General features: G+C 35.2%; 1 pseudogene across 1 annotated transcript; it reads left to right on the top strand.

The window, feature by feature from the left end:
• The first annotated feature begins 13,374 nt into the window (after positions 1–13,374).
• Positions 13,375–14,802, top strand: LOC148869243 (F-box/kelch-repeat protein At1g80440 pseudogene; annotated as a pseudogene). The gene has a single exon (XR_016107627.1). The product of XR_016107627.1 is annotated as an F-box/kelch-repeat protein At1g80440 pseudogene (transcript).
• The last annotated feature ends 3,492 nt before the right edge of the window (positions 14,803–18,294 follow it).

Below are 18,294 nucleotides of genomic sequence, written 5' to 3'. Positions count from 1 at the left end.
ACTGAGGAAAGTTTATTTTCCTAGATACCACTTACCTAGGTAAGTGGAACCCATCTCCTAGGTGGGTAAATAACTTTGCCATAGAGAGGGAAAGTCACTAACACTTGAACGGGACACAAATGTTCCTTTTAATAATGAATTTTTATGACTAAAATGGTCATTGTCTTATTTACTTGGGAAATAAAAGAACAATGGTAAATGCACTTACCCGAATAAGTCCTTCCTACGAAACACTTACCCACGTAAGTGCATTTACTTCGGTAAATAAATTACCAAAAATCGAACAGGGCCTGAAAAACATCATTTGCCAGGTCATTATAGTTTGAAAGCGAGATTAAGACTAAGAATTACATAGGCAAAAAGATGATTCTTGCAAGAAATGCAATTCACAAATTCTTTAGCGGTTGCAACGTAATCCAATCCCTAAAAGTAAACCAATAAATCAAAAGAGTGAGTCCAACTAAAGGCGTTGATAATCGAGCCAATTTTGATAGATAAAGCCCAATATGCTTAGGTTGCATTTGGCATTCCTTATTTTAAGGACTTTTCTTCTTTTGCAGTTAAAACGCTCATATGAATGCTATGTTTTAACAACAAAAATGAGATAAGTCCTTAAAATAAGAAATGTCAAATGCAGGCTTAGCCCGAATCATGAACCCTTAAATCACAAAATGGGCAAAATAACAACACCCCTTAATTTATATCATTTTGCGAGTTAAGTTCTCCATCATCCAAACCTTGTCATTGCAGTTTTTTTCTGCTTGGAATATCATAAAAGCCCATTGGCAAAACTTGACAAATTGTCTCAAGTTAAGGCAGGCCCAAGTTGCGTATCATATAGGATAGCCAACTGATGTGGCTCAATTGGTAAGATCTCTAACCTTGTAGCAGAGACCTGGAACATTTAGACTATATTTGGTTTGATGGATGTAAGAACTCTTCCTTAAATTTCTATTTCTTTCATTTTTTTAAAGCCAAATATTGGCTTAAGAATCTGAAATTGGGACATAAGAGGAAACAAACCTACCCATGTCAATTAATTTGTGTTTTACTTACTTTAAATAGTAATTAGTTTGACCACGCAATGCAAGGGCTTTGTTAAGCATTGAGGGAGAGGAATTTGAATTCAGATATGGTCCTTACAAGACCATCTTCGTAGCCCCTTGCAGCTGTGCATTGGGAATATCTTTCCATGAATAAAAATGTACAAGTATGAATATGTTTTCAATGCATACCTGAAAAAAGGTTGTGAGGACAATTACATGACCAAATCCGACCTCAAGGAAGCCATACGATATTTTCTATTGAACCATGTCATCTCAACTCCAATTCAAGTATTATATACCATTGTTAAGGTTCAAAATATCAATATGCCCGATATGTCGGTATGGGCGAATCGATACTATTTTTTTTAGTTTTTTTTTTTTTTGAAACCGGTTCAGGGGGTCTGGTTTAGGGCTCCTCCATCCCTTGAACTGGTCAAACCCCTGATACACCCACTATAGGGGCATACCGGAGGGGTCCTGGAATGATACGTATCGGCTGATACATGTCGATACTTTGAACCTTGACCATTGTAAGCCCCTAATTACTAATTACTTTCATTAGGTGGTGTTTGACGTGTCTTTTCAACAAGTATTTTGATTTGTAGGAAACTTAAAAGACCAAAAATGGTATTTTCCCATTTAGTATTGCATATACTGAAAAATCCAAAGACAAGCATGCAGAATGACCAAAAAAGACAAAACCAAGAAGCTTCAAATGAAGTTTTTGGTTTTTTTGCACTGAAAATAGCCTTTTTGGCTGTTTATAATAGCCCCATAGACCACAATGGTTACCAAACAATATTGGTCATTAAATACAAGACTTAAAAAGCTCATTGCATCTTCTTGTCTACTATGTTGTTGAAAGTTCTATGTAGAAAAAACTTGTCAAACAGCCCCTTAATAATTAGTTCGACCATTCCAAATATACGAGCTTTGTTAAGCATTGAGGAGAGGAAGTCATTAGGGGTTAGCATGGACCGGTTTGGTTTAATGGTAGAACCTGGAACATATTCTATAAGAGTCAATTCCAGGTTTTTGGAATTGGAATCTACCTTGTAAAGGTCAGTTCTAGTCTTGGCAATTTTGAGGTTAGTTGTAGGGTGATTCTAGCCTTGGCAATTTTGGGGTTAGTTCCAGGGTCAACCTCTAGAACATGTTCTTTCTTACTAATTTCCTTACAAAAATGAAACATGTCCTTTAAAAACTTAATTTTCAATAATGATGATATATAGTTTAAAACTTATATTATCTTTATTGATTAAATTGAGTAATTTAATATGTATACTATCATTATATATTAATATATTATTCAAATTTTGTAAATATTACCTTTTACATTATTTATTATACACATCAAAAAATTAAAACGAAAACAAATGATCAAATCACTTAAGTATCTCAATGGTAAAGTAAGACCATGGCTTTTGTGATCATGAGTGCTTGGGTTCAAATTTTCACATCCTTAAAAATATTTTGGGGTTTATTTCAAGGCAAGTTCGGCTCCAAGGTTGGTTCCACCAAAACCAACCAAGACAAATTCATCAGGTTAGTTCAGGTAGAAGGAACCCCTAAACCCTAGAACTGAATCCCACCATATAATAGATTGGGTAGGGTGGAGAAAAATTGAAGATATACATGCATATTGGATAAAAAAAAAGAGTATTCAAAGTATCGGGATAAGTCTTGGATACATATGCATATTGGAGAAAAATTAAGATATACATGTATACGCATGGAGACACTATAAATACTTCAATAAATCATAAAAACACATCAATAACACTAAACATAAGACCTCAATGAGGTATATATACATTAAAATATATGTAGTTAACTATGATTTCATTAAAAAAACTATGCTTAACTATAATTTATAAATTAAATTCTTAGTTTTATGGGATGGGAAAAACCTCTCTCTCTTATCTAGCCATAAAACATGCATTGGCACAACTTATAAGTGAAAAATATAATTAATGATTATTTATTATTTAAATAACATTTATTTATTATTTATTTTAAAAATAAAAATAAATAAAAATTACACAATATATTCACAAAATAGTTATTAAAGAAGAATTTTAATTTATTTAATTTGTGGATATGATAGATCATCCATAGAATTATAATATATTTAGTCATTGTGTTCAAATGATAAAATATAATTAATAATTATTTATAATTCTAAAAATATAAAAAATAAAAAATAACTATTTAAGAATAAATTTCAAATGCAGTGTGGATATGATAGATTATCCATAGAATTATAATATATTCAATCATTGTGATCAAATGATAAAATACAATTAATTATTATTTATTTTTTTAATTCTAAAAATATAAAAATAATAAAATAAAAAAATAATAAAGAAGAAATTTTAATTGCTCTATGAATATGAAAGATAAATCCATAGATATAAAACATATTAAGTCTTTATAGGCAAAGAAAACTTTACAATTTCAAATTTGTTGTTAATTTAAAGTTTCTCCAAATATTTTCATGAAATTTCCACTCATAACACAAAAAAATTGTGATTTTGAATGTAACAAATGTAGATCAACATAGATTTAAACATTTAAGAAAAAAGAAATCACAAGATATTATAAAAAAATTGAAAAAAAAAACTTTTTTTGCCATATTTTTTCAAAATTTTAAAAATCTTCTAAAAAATTAATGATTAGCGGTTGTTTCTTGCAAATTTTTGCATATATAGTACTCTAGGAATGAGGTATGGAGTTTAGAGTCATTCGGGGGTAAAAGAATGCTTATTTTAGGGGAAAGAAGCTTGCTTTCCCCCCCTTTATTTTTTTTTCAACTTTTGACCATATATTTTTTCATAGTGTATCGCTCTGATACACCTCGTATACGGCCCAATACGATCCAATGCAAGTTTGGTATGGTGGAAAAGAATATGATATTGTCGATTTCCCACCATATCAATCTTGTATCAGACTTTTAAATATACGATATGGTACACCCCGTGTTGGGTGCATCATATTGAAATTGGAAACCTTGGTTTGAAGTTGGTTCCAACCAATGATCAAAGTATTGGTATCGGGTACGTATCAAACAACTTGATAGTGCATCAATCAAGAATCTAAGACATATTATATAGATTCTTATAAATTAATACATGCACAAAGCCATTATTATTTTATTTTCTATTAAAGTCCAAGGCATAAAACATATGCAACTATTCTATTTGAATTACTATATCAATATTTCTATTTTACTATTTTTATTTTCTTAACATTAATGAAAAATCAACAAAATAATCAATTCTCAAATAAATATGTTATTATAAAAAATTAATATGTTATTTTCATTTAAAAAATAAATAAATATGCTATTATAAAATATAAAGTACTAATTAATAATTTATAAAAAATATATAATCTTAACTTAAAATATATCAAATCTATTAATTTTTTGAAGATACATATCATATGAAAATTCATAAATTTTAATTACTAAAATAATTATTCCATTATTAATATTTTTATTTTATAAAATTTCTAAGATACAAAATTATTTTATTTTTACATAAATGTGGATTAGTGGAATTGACCAATCCAATTTATGTTATATTCTCAAGTATTTTGTAAATAATGATTTTATTTTTTAAATAGTAAAGACATTATTATTTAGTGCAAATTAAAATATTATTTAATAATTTATAAAAAATTGAATATACATATAATGTGCAAATTTATAAATTTGAAGTATTAAAATAATTGTTCTATTAATTATAATTTTATTTGTATAATTTTTTTGAAATTAAAAATCAATTATTGGTGTATAAGTAAATTTGATAAATTATTTATTCTATTGTTCATAAAATACTAACTTTATAAGTTATTCTTTTTAATTTATAGCTGGAGTTGTTGAATATTATTATATATTGTTTATTTGGGTTGTATGTAGGAGACCGGATCAGCTCCTCACACATGGGCGCCTCACAAGCACATTCATCGTGCATTGAGAACATCTCTAGTTAATAATAACTTATATATATGGGAGATGCTCCCAATGCATGGTAGGATGTGCATGTGAGGCAGGTGTGAAGCGCCCATGTGTTGGGAGCAAATCTAGACTCTGTATGTAGACTACTAGGCTTTAATATGATAAAGGTTAATATATTTCTTTTATTATCAAAAAGTGGTAAATGGTTTAGTGCTTGAAGGGGCATATGCTCTTGTTCATTGGGTGAGAAACGGTTTGAATCATGGCATCCTCAATTTTTTGAAGTGAGACATAGTTTATAGTTGTAGATGAAGGCATGGACGCGCGGTACCTTGTTGTATCGGTGTGTATCAGATCGTATCTTTCGATACTTTGCGATATACGCCAATATAATAGCATATCGGTTACGTGCGACTAGCAGGTTAAGTATCCAATCATGACATATCCTATGTCGGTGAGGTTTGATACCAATACGATACGCCCTGTATCGAGCATAGCGTATAGATATTTTAATCTTTGGTTTCAATTGATTCCAAGTAGAATCTATCCCTTTGTTCACCCCTAAAAGTCATATGATATGTCTCATTTGATGCAAGTGGGTTAAGTCCAATTAAGTATTATTTTGTGGGTTATGTTATTGTAAGTCTATTCCATGTTTGACCCATTTAATGAAAAAGAATAAAAATATCTCCAATAACACTTAGACCATGTTTGGCTTGATAGTTGTTAAAACATTTCCTAAAACTTTTTTATTCTCTCATATTTTGTATAAAACAAAACATAACCTGAACCAAATCAATTTGACTTGAACTCTTGGATTTTTTTTGGCTAAATTTAGCATTCTTTATTTTAAGGACTTGCCTTCTTGTTGTAGTTAAAATGCCCTTATGTACATCGAGTTTTTAATAACAAAAACCAGATGAGTCCTTAATATAAGGAATGCCAATTGCAGCCTTAATTTTTTTTTTTTTTATATGGACAAAGAGACTTTCAAAATACATTTAAAAATGACATCCATTTCTCAGGGATGCAAACAAATCGAATTGAATTAGAATAAGGGTATACTTGAATACGATTAGATAACAATATCTGAGATCCAATTTGAAAATATAATCTAAGATCCAATCTAAAGATCTGATCGAATCTCACAAATAATGATTTAAATATAAATCAATTAATCGTGTTAGATATTTATTTATGATCTAATAGAATCTCACAAATAATGATTTGAATATGAATCAATTAAGGATGTTAGATATCTAAATGTGATCTGATCCTATTCGAATTAAAAACAAAATTTAATAAATTATTAAAAAAATAACATAAAAGTTTATATAAAAAATAATATAAGTATTTTTCAAATATTTTTGTTTTATATATTAATATATACATATATTTTTATAAGTATATATACTCAGTTAGATTGGACCGGATATGAACCGAACGATTTGAAAATCTGACAGAGGGCTATCTGGACCCGACAAAATATAAAATAGGATTCATGATGGGATCCATTTGCAATTTTGCACTCTACCGTTTCCGTCACTATCATTGACAGTGATGGTTGCGGTCATGGTTAGCCTAACCATACGGTACAAGCGTCAAACTCGATGTTCATGCCGTGTGCCCGTGTATTGTTTGAAGCAAGTGCAGGAATAACGTATCTAGAGTTGAGAGTTGCCGTGGCGTATGGTTATTCGCCAATTGTTACGAGTAGAACTGTGGATAATTGAAACTAGTTGATACCTTAAAAAACTTTGTAAGAACGACGGAATTTTTAGACCCAAAATAAAATTGAGGCAGGTGTCAATTCGAAATTGATGCTAATCAAGTGTGCGTATCGATGTATCAAGTAAGAGTTTTTGACATTTTGAATGTTTTAAAACACTGCAGTGGAATTTAGAAATCTGCATTGAGACTCGTTATTATTTTCAAAATTTTGGCTTAGCATGTATCTTATGTTACTGTTATTGTTTTGTCATTCAGAATACACATATTGGTCTTCTAGATTTTCACCAAGCAGCTTTAGAAATTTTCAAGTGAGACTTGACTCGAAACGCCGTATCTTGTAAGTCCTTCCACACATGCAGACTACATCGAAATTGCACTATTCTTTGCAAAATTGCAACGAAATTGTAAATGGATCGCTCGTTGTTGGCTCATTCAACATGGGAAAGATCCAAAGTACAGAGACTTTTTGTATTAGTATAAATGTATAAAAATTGTAAACCCTAATTTAATTCATTTTTATGTTTTAACTTATTTCACTTATATTATAATCGTAAACTAAAAGTTGAAATAAAAATAAAACAAAATTTACACTCAAATATTTGCATTGTTATAATTTTACATTAATACAAATTTATTTGCATTGCATCCAAATACAGTCATTAATTCAATTTGGAAAGAGTATAAATGTAAATATATGAAATGCAAAACTTTATATTTTGTATTATATATATTTCTTTCAAATTGAGACAAAAATTAAAAATATAAAATATATAAATATAAACTTTATATTTCTTTTTTCTGCGGCCTATTCGCCCTTCTGGTTGATTGATAACTACACGCCACTTGAACTCCTTATGGGTGATACTTCGCTTGGCTGCTGTGAGGATAACTGCAGGATCCAGGTCAGGTATCTGCAAACAAGCGTTATTGAACCGTTTGATGTATCTCCGGATGGACTCTCCTTTCTTTTGCACTATGCCAAGGAGGCTCTCTTGAGTTCGCGGACACCTCTTGTTGGTGACGAAATGGGAGGTGAAAACCTGCACGAACTGCGCCCAACTTCTTATCGAGCGGGTCACGAGGTTTCGGTACCAGGTGCAGGCCACTCCTTTGAAGGTAGTGGAAAATGCCACGCACATGCAGGACTCGCTGGCTCGTGTGAGGTGCATATGGGACTGGAAGGCGTTCACATGGTCATTTGGATCGAAAGACCCATCATACTTGTCTAGAGAGGGGGGGGCTTGAAATCCTTTGGCATGGGGATAGCAAGGAGTTTTGGAGATAGCGGGGAAGAAACCAAGAGAAGGGGGGTAGCTTTCACTTCAGTTGAGCATACCTCCTCTTTTCCTTTGAGCTCGAGAGAGGCTCTGGAAGCAGTTCGGTGTTGGTGCTCGACGCTTCGGTGTTGCCAAGCTCAATAGGCTCGGATTGTTGGTGACAACTCTGGACCGAAGGGCCCTATTTGTAGCCCGCTGCCAGGACCTCGAATGGGTTGTCCGCTAACAGGAGCTCAAACTGCGAAGGTTGTGGTGACACGGGCTTTGTTGGGTGAGAGGCCACTGGCCCATCCATAGGCTGCGATGAGGGTGCCGAGAGGGTAGCCGGCCTCTCCTTCTTGCTATGGGAAGAGGTGTGGCTCTTGGCTGGATCCTGGACCTGGGAAGCTTCTCCCCTACGAGGCCACTCACTCCAGCGGGTTGGCTTGGTGCAGCACTTGTTGTTGGTACTGGTACTGGGAAACCTGGTGCAACACTTGTTGTTGGTAGAGTTGGAATTGTTTGAACTATTGCATTTGAGCCTGCATGGCCCGCATGCATTGCACCAAGTCCTCTGGTTGGTTCGGGTTGGCCGTTGGGGGCACAACTGAGGGTTCAGCAAAGGTTGCTCCTACTGTAGAAGGGAGCGGGGCAACGACGGGTGCCACTGCAAGAGGCACATTCAAACTGGGGACTCCGTCCATGGTGAGGGGATGGTAAACTGTCCAATGCAGACAGTAGGAAGTTGGGGCTGTTCCCCATAAGCGTTATGGCTGTCGTGACGTCTGGCATTGCTAGAAGAAGCCATGAAGAATGCTAAGTTTTTGGAAGAAGGTGCTATAAAAGCTTGGAGGAAGGCTTTTAGAAGCGTTCCCACAGATGACGCCAAATGATGCGGCAAGATCCGGACACTCCTATCTGGCTGCTGACTGGCTCCTTTCCCGGGGACTTGCCTGGCGGGAATACTCCGAAGCTTATGTTAGAACGCTGGGGAGGAAGAAGAGAAAGTATAAAATGCTAAGAGTGTAGATCGCGCTGGATCACTTTGTCTCGAGATTAGCTCGAGAGCAAGTAAGAGTGCAAGTTCATATCTAATTCGAGAGAGCGAGAGAGAGCCCCTGTCTCTCCGCTTAAAGGGCTTTTATAGGGGCATTTTGTCAAATCAGGCGTAACCGCCACTGGGCTTCTGTCACAGTCGTTACCTGCCAGGGCTGCGCAGGCGATCGTTACAATGTACTACCCGCTTGGCTGAGTGACACGTCTTCGAAGGGACAAGCACGCCACCATCTGTCGAGAGACGTGGGGTAGATTGCCAATCGGGTAGGGACTGCACCGTCAGTCGAAAGACGTGGCACAACTTGACGAGTACGGTATTGTCAGATGGAAGCTTCCTGAGAGCGTCACATCACAGTCACAAGTTACTTCGTAGCGGGCTATCTTTGCCGCGAGCTACTTTGTAACAAGCTCTTAGGGGTACTTCGGGGTAATCCTTATCAAGGTTGGTCTTTGGGGCAGTTCTTCTGCCCAGGTGCTGGAGCGAGCTGGTTTCCCTAGCTCGCAAGTTGAAATAATCTTGGAGTATTCCCTTATCGGTAGCTCGGGAGATTTGGAGCTCGTATTGCAGCGAGCTCCCCCTATAGAGATCTAAGACGTAATGAGCTATTCTACATATTCGTTACTTGGTCGCGGTCAAGCTAGGTTGCTGAGTTGTTGCTTGTACTGAGTCAGGTCCACGTGTCATCATCTCAGTAGGTCGGGTCAAATCATCCTCCATCAAGAGTCATAAATTTTCATTTTAATTTATTTTATTAAACTGTTCCGGGAATGTAAATTTGTGGTGAGAAGAATTGATCAATAGCTTATTTCATAAATCTTCTTCCAGTGGTTTTTACGTTTTTTGAGTTCAGAGACCGAAGATTAAGAACATTGGGTTGCAATGAAGCAAATTTTCTCCTAGAGTAAAGAGATATTGATTTCTGGTACGATTCTAGCTTTTAAAAACTACTAAAAACAAAAACATGCCTGTTTCACATTAAAAGAGGAGGGCGTAAATGCTTAATACACTGCAGAAACTTCTTTTCTCACAGAGGCAGCGGAGGAAGACGAGTAACAGTACTACTGCCCTTCTTTGATATTTTCCCAAAAAAAATTATCCCATTTTGGTTATTATATGAAAACATTATTTTTTATTGATCTTAAGGGCAAAAGAAAATGCCCTTAGAAACCCTATATAATATATAACCTGTAGTTACTTTTCCTAATTCCAATATATGGCCGTTATGTAAGAAAACAACAAAAATACCAAACACATAGCGGGGCAGCATATATGTGAGCAGTGAGCTTCATATAAAAAAATAAAAATACCCAACACATGGAGGGTCACCTTTTGTGGGTCCTAGGCTCTGTTTGAGAATATTTAAAAGTACTTTTTTTTACAGGTACTTATTTTAAGACATGGGACCACACATTAAGTGGTTTTTAAGTACTTATGGGTGTTTGGTAAAAAAGTGGAAAAGAAGTATTTTTTTTTAAAGTGATTTCAAGTTTGTTTTTTTAAGTACTTATTAAAAAGTATTTTTCCAATAAATAGGACAAACCAATCATTGATAAATTTCTATAATGCCTAAAGTACCCTACGCCCAAAAAGCATTGTTCATCATCTTCTTCCTTCCGCCCCTCTCTTCCTTGATCTGTCCCTTCATCTACCTCACCTCCTTGCCGACCTACTCTGCCATTGGAGACCTTTTTTCTTTCTTTTCTTCTAGTCACCAAATATTGGCCCCTTCTTCATAAGTTCCTCTCTCGATCTCTCTCCTATTTCTCTCTTTCGCCAAATCAAGATTCTGGGGAACTATAACTGCTCCTAGTGACAGTTAATGGTGGAAATGTAGCGGTGAAAGATGAAGATGGACTTGTCGCCATGGCCGAGTCGAAGGTGGGCTAGTACTGGGGAGGCTCAAAGCTATAGAACAAGCCAAAACAACCCTTCAAAGCATCCATGATGCTCTGGTAGTCAAACGGATCGGCGTGTAAGACTTTCAGAATCTTGCTATTGTCAGAAGAATTTCTCTTGAATGCTTGCAATTGCAAATCACCTAAAACAAACAATCCACGCAATAGATGATGAGAATTATAGACATAAGAGTGATGAGTGTAAAGTAGAAGATGAAGAAAGAAAGAAATTAACCATGGTTCTGGATAGTGGTATGAACAGTGTAGCCCCTTTGAAGGAGACGATCCACAAGGCTGGAGCCTAAGTGGCTAGAAGCATCCATGATGGAAACAATCTTCAATGTGTCATAATCATGGAAGGAAGCCGCTGCTGGTGCCATTTGTTTATGTGTCTCAAACTCAAAGAGAAAGAAGGAGAGTGATAGAGGATTTTTAGTATTGTTCGTTTCTTTGGAAGCAATGAGGTAGATGTGTGTGAATGTCAATGACTATGTATTTAAAGAAAGAAGAGGAAGAGAGGGGGCTACTAGCATTCAAAGAGTGTGGCAAGTAAATGGTTGGAAGGTGATTGTTGAGAAAAATAGGATGAAATGAGACATAGAGGAGGGGGGAAGGTTGTAGAAAGCAAAATGTAGCGGCAATTATTATTACTATTATTGTTGTTGTTGTTGTTAATAGTAGTTATTATTATTATTATTATTTTTGTTGTTGTTGTTGTTGTTATTATGATTATGATTATTTATTATTATTATTATTTGGATACACATGGCAGTCAACGTGGGGGTCCACGTGGGCTGCAATTGAAATGTATATTATAATATGTGAAAACCATTGTGATATATGTATGAGTGAAGTGAGGGCTAAAATTGTCATTGGTGTTTAATATAAGTACTTATGGGGAAAGTAACTTACCAAACATTCCCACCCCAATAAGTGTTTAAAAACATAATAAGTGGTTTGAAAAACGGGTTACCAAATAGGCTTAAGTGGTTGTTAAAATAAATACTTTTAATAAGTACTTAATCATCAAACAGGCCCCTAGTCTCATAATGAGTGTCAGATGTAGGAGCACAAATAACATTTAACGTTGAATGCCTGTTTGAAGAATATGTCTCAATACATTCAAATTAAGTTACAAAGAAATTCATCACCTGCCAACAAAATACATTCCAACACCCTATCAACACGATCTGATAGTGGGTTCCAATTTCATATATATATAGTGGGTTCCAACAAAATACATTCCAACACCACACTTCATGTATATAGTGGGTTCCAATCTCATAGTGAGATATGCAGTGTCAGATATTACTAGTAGGTTGTTGAAACATATTTTATTGGTAGGTGATCCCAATCTCATAGTTATTGGGAGGTGATCCCAATTTGCTGTAGTTTTGACTTTTGTGGGTTTGATCTTCCTCCATGGTAATTGACCAATGATAATCTCGACCAGTAGGTTGTCCGCTTGTGAACTTAAACATAAAAAAAAGTTTATATGAATTCACAATAATTTATTAGAATAAAAGATGAACTACCTTGTTTTTGAGCTTTAGAACTTCAAATTTCAATACTCTGTTTTTGAACTTCTATGAGACTGTTTTATCTGATTAAAAGTAAAACTAAGACTCTAATTTTTTCATTTTCCTTCCACTCTCTTTAAATATGAAAAGAAAAGGAAAAATAGATAGAAAAATAAAAAATTTGGGTTTTAGAGATACATTATACCAATGTTTTTGAACCACGGTTGACCTGAACAGATAGACTATTCAGCTTGAGAATCATCTAGGCAATTAATTTTATTTGATTTCAAACTCGGTCTATGATAAAAAATTATTAAATTGTTAAATTGGTCAATAACCCGTTGATCTAAGCAATCAAACCGTTATTTAACAATTTTTAGCTATTTTTCATTAAAATGGGCCATTCATACAAATCGAATAATTGAACCATCAACCCAAAAAACCAATGGACATAATGGTTCTAATTCCGAACCATTTTTTAAAACATTACATTATACAATAAAAGAGAGAAGGAGATGACAAAATTATCTCGTTAAATTCAATGACCAAATAAAAATTCAAGGACGCAAGTATTAATATCCAAAGGCAAAAGCAAAACACAGAGTAGTTATCTGTATATTGCAATGAATTATTAAGCAGGTGTTATATTGCAAGTACGTTAGGGATGATTGCAAAAATACGTTAATGGCTGGAAACATAGTGACCCGATTCCTCCACGCGCCAAACCCCATATAAAATTTGATAAGCGTCGGAAGCTTATTTATTTTTCCTTTTTAATAGAATTAAGGTTTCTGTAGTTACGTTACCCAAGAAAACAGTATAGAAAATTAAAGAAAATGGTTAAAGGGAAAGCGGTAAATAACAGGCCAACTCAACTGTGGCCTGCTGCCAGTCTCTCTAGGTTACTTACAGTCTGTCGTTATGTGATCTGTGGACTGGTCTCCCATCGTCTCAAGCATTCTCACCGCCTTCTAGAAGCTCTGCCCTTTTTTGGAACTCCACTTTTCTCCATCAATCAACCTATTATAAATGGGTTAAGAGATCTAACCACAGAGTATTCAGTGTCTTCTATCTCTCTTCCCCTCTTTCCCTGCTTTTCTGCTGAAAGCAAACTGGTTCTCTCTCGGTTCTCTTCTGACAAATCCTGATTTTAACTGGTTCTTTCTAGTCGTCCATGATGGATCTGATTCCATGCCTTCCGGATGAGATCGCCCGTGAATGCTTAACCCGCGTTCCATACACTCACTTCTGCACTGTCTCCGCGGTTTGTAAAGGCTGGAAAGAAGAGCTTGAGTCGGTGCAGTTTCACCAACGGAGGAAGTCCGGTGGCTTGAGCCGGCCCATTGTTGTTCTCACACAAGCTGAGCCAAACCGAGCTTTAGGCGCGGTGAAGTGCGCAGCTGCACATGCTTACCGTCTTGCGCTTCTTGAGCCTGCTACCGGCGCGTGGGGTAAGCTGCCGCCGGTTCCGGGGTTTTCCGGGGGGCTGCCGTTGTTCTGTCAGTGCGCCGGGGTTGGCCGGAAGCTGGTGGTGATTGGCGGGTGGAACCCGACGACTTGGGAGGTGTCGAAAGCTGTGTTCGTTTTCGATTTCGTGTCCGGCGGATGGCGCCGTGGGGGGGACATGCCGGGGGCCTCACGGTCGTTCTTTGCTTGTGCGTCGGATTCCGATCGGATGGTTTTTGTCGCCGGAGGGCATGACGAGGAGAAGAATGCACTCAAGTCCGCGATGTTGTATGACGTGGCGAAGGATGCATGGACCCCACTACCTGACATGGACAGGCAACGGGATGAGTGCAAGGGGATTTTCCACGCTGACAGGTTCCTCGTCATAGGTGGGTATTCTACGGAGATGCAAGGACGGTTCGAGAGGAGTGCAGAGGCTTTCGATGTTGCCACGTGGCAGTGGGGCCAGGTGGAGGGGGACGTCTTAGACATCGGTTCGTGTCCGGGGACTTGCGTGGTAGGGGGTGAAGGGAAGTTGTACAGGTGTAGGGCAGGCCACATGGCGGTATCAGATGGTGCCACATGGCGGTCCGTGGCAGAATTACCAGCTGACATCCGCGTGTCACCAAATGTGGTGACATGGCAAGGCAAGCTGTTGGTGATTGGGATGGCCAAGTGTGGTGGGCCCTACGGGGCGTACGTTCTGGAGTCGCCGCATTATACATGGAGAAAAGTGAGGGTGCCGGAAGAATATTCCGGCCACGTTCAGGCGGGGTGTTGTTTGGAGATATAAAATTTTGTAGATAAACAAATAAAAAAAGCATTTTTTGGTGCTTGTAAATTTGTATTCGGCTGAGATATGAAAGCGGTGGCATGAGTTGTTAACTTAATTTGTTTAGGCTGCGTTTGATCTTAGTGTAAAGTTTTTACCTGCAAACGATCAGTTTAAATATAGTGAACCGTTAAAGTGAGAAAGTCTTTACATTGACTAATGGTTAGGTTTAGGTCATTGATTTATCATGTATAACTTACACCGAAAACAATTGTGGGGAAATTTGAATCGGATTGTAAAATTTACTCCAATCCTCATTTACACAAAAACAAACGCAGATTTAAATGGAGGCATCCTTAAAGAGTTGAAGTAAGCCCAGCTGCAGCTGAAGATGGCGTGAGTGAGTGAGCGTTTTTACATTAGAAAATGGATTATAAGTCGGCAATTGATGGGTAGAATTGATTAATCAAAAAAGAAAAGAAGGAACAGTCTTGGAAAACTTTTAATAAATAAAGAAACTGTTTGTTTAATAATGTGTAATTTTGTAGTTATATGTAGATCGGATATTCTCCAAACGTAAATGAACTCATCAGCTGATAGCAATTGCATTGCACGCGTTGGTCAAAACTCAGAAGGCGTGCCATCACATTTTAGTATGAAAATTAAAACTGTGACCAAACGGGCCCTACCAAAACTCGTCCAAAGTCTAGTACGACATTATCCAGAGTTCTTCTTTTCTTTATTTGTTCACTGTTGATCATTCAGATACTTCTTTTTTGGTATTTTGGCGTGAAAGGCGGAATGCCTACCACTTCTATAATAATCACCCCAGAGACTTCTTTCAAACGAAACACAGCTTTAATTCTTTTTGAACGAAGGAATAGTAAACTGGCAAAGAAATCGACTCAGAAGAGAATGTGTTTTTTCACATCGATGTCATTTTTCGAGCAACAGCGCAGATAGGCGTCATATAAAAAAGAGCAGTGTTTTAAACAATGTCGTCTTATTTAGTACTGTTGCTCCCCACCACGACTTCAAAATCAGAAAAGTGTCGTATGAGGCAATATTAAATTCAATATTTTCTTAGAAGATGGTGTTACTCTTAATAGTGCAATAATGTGTCATTATCTTAGATGTTGGATAATATATATCAATGTTGAAAACGTTATTTCCAGCACCAATATAAAACAAAACCAGTACTGTTTTATCAGAAAACGCTTATGTGATCATGGTTTCTAAAATTGAACCAGTTAGGGGTCCGTTGCCAGCTTGAACGGTCCGATCATTCGATCCAAACAGCCAGCCCATTCTGACAAGAAAATAAAAAAAAATTGAAAAACGGTCAAAATCGTTTGAACGGTTTGAATGATTAGCAAACCAATTCAACGGTTTGTTGACCAAAATCAATGGCTTTGAAGAAAAAAATTGATTTTTGGGAAAAACAAAACTGATTAGATGATAGCACTAGTTTCTGGTTTTTCCAGTCCGATCGTCCAATCTGATCCGATTAATTTTTAAAAACCATGTATATGACAGCACCAATTCCAAACAATAAATAAACACCGCTTTAGGAGAAAATGGTGCTTATAACTCTACATACCCAGCACCGATGCCACAGTCCGAAATTATCCGGTGGTAATTTTGGCATGGTCCATAAATGAAATCAACACTCCCCAGGCTTTTATTTTTTTATCTTCATATAAAAGTATAAAACAATATTTGCTTTATTATAAAAATCAACCAACATCGGTTTTCTTCCTTTATGGTTTGTTTGTATGGACTTTATGGCTTCTCTCCGACAGAGTCCTCTATTATAAATACTTTTTGGACCCATCAGACATGTTTTCCGACTGAAAGACAAGAAAATCTAATTTGCGACAAAGGGTATTTTTGGATCAATGGAAATTTCTAAGAATAATTCAATGACAATCTAATTCTTTTTTTTTCTTTTTTTTTTTGGGATTGGTATAAATGTGAATGACTTTTAAACTATGTTCTAATAACCATTCAAAGGTGGAAATGAATGTGAAGAGTTCGCATAAAGCCAAAAACTGAAAAATTCCTCAAAATATATAATATATAAATGAATATAAGTCAATAGAACCTTCATGCATACGGTTGCAATTGATTCTTCACAAAATTCTTGATTACAAGTTACAACCATGTAAAGTTGGAAGATGAAATCTTAGTAGCAAACAAAAAGTACGCCACACTACAAATGGAGACCATTGAGTTGGTAGAACGGATTTTGTCCTCACATAATTTTTCCTCAACCGGATTCACAACAATTTTAGCTACGGGTGTGAACGGATTGAATTTGAATCAAATCAGAAAATGTCTGAATTCAAGTTAGATTAAATATTTGAATATTCGATTTGATAAATTAATTATTTTATGTAATTAATACATATATGAAATAAATATTTTATTTATATAATTTAAATATTATATATATAATTTATATTAAATGTTTAAATATTTTATGTATTATATTCAAATTTGATCAATTATGATATTCGGTTAACTGAACCTGTGGTACCAATTTTTGGAAAACCAATAACTGAAACCGAACTGAAGCTGATCAGTTAATGTTCAATCGGTTTGGTTCATTGGTTTTTTGATTTTCATAATATTAAATATAATAAATAATATTATATATGCATGTATGTATGTATGAATGTATGCATGTTGTGTGTATACCGTTAACCAAAATTTTTGGTTCAATTTCATCAGTTCGGTTTGGTTTTTTTTATTTTTCAGTTTTCTTACTCACCCCCTACATCTTTAAATTTGCATGTATTTATCCAAGGGGAGATGTTTCCAACAAACTTTATAACATATTGGGATGTATTGGCCTATACGTACTATTCCGATAAGAAACTGATACACGGAATGTGTAAAAATCATGTGTTCTGTTTTTTTTTTCGTATGTATTGGACGATATAGTCCCATATTGGGCTGCTTCAGATTTGTATTGGTTGATACAAGCCTGAAATGATACAAACTTAATCGTTTCCTTTCCCCTTGTTCAATTAATTTTATTAGTTTATATTTAATACTAAATTTCTCTCATTAATGTCGTTTATTGTTCCTATGTTTAAGTCTAATTTCTTCATTAATTAGTTATTAATTACTCATATATTTAAGAAAATTTTAAATTTAAATTTGAATTTTAGCGTCTAATTAGAATTCTCTCATTAATAATTAATGATTCTCTTTCTCATTAATCTCGTTTTGTTAGTGTAAAAACTAAAAATATTAAGAATAGCAAGGCTTGAACCCTGGTCACTAGATTTTAATGCCCACAATTACGCTACTAAACCACTTTGATTTGTTTGTTGTGATTTTATGCTTTTTTTTTGTTTTTTTCACATTTTAGTTATTTTATCATTTTTCAACGGTTACTAATTATATCTCGATGTCACATTTTATATAAATATTAAATTATGGTTTTTTTACATTTAAATGACTTATTTACAATCATATAAAACTTGTAAATATTGTTAATAATATATTTTTTTATGATTTATTTGAATTTACTAACATGTTTATGTGTACCTTGATTTTTCGTCTCTATCCATGCATATTCAGAATGTGTCTCGAAATATCT

This window comes from Nelumbo lutea, chromosome 2, assembly GCF_056320005.1.
Source record: "Nelumbo lutea isolate HS-2025 chromosome 2, American lotus-T2T, whole genome shotgun sequence".
NCBI lineage: Eukaryota > Viridiplantae > Streptophyta > Magnoliopsida > Proteales > Nelumbonaceae > Nelumbo > Nelumbo lutea.
This window is presented reverse-complemented; position numbering and strand designations above follow the sequence as displayed.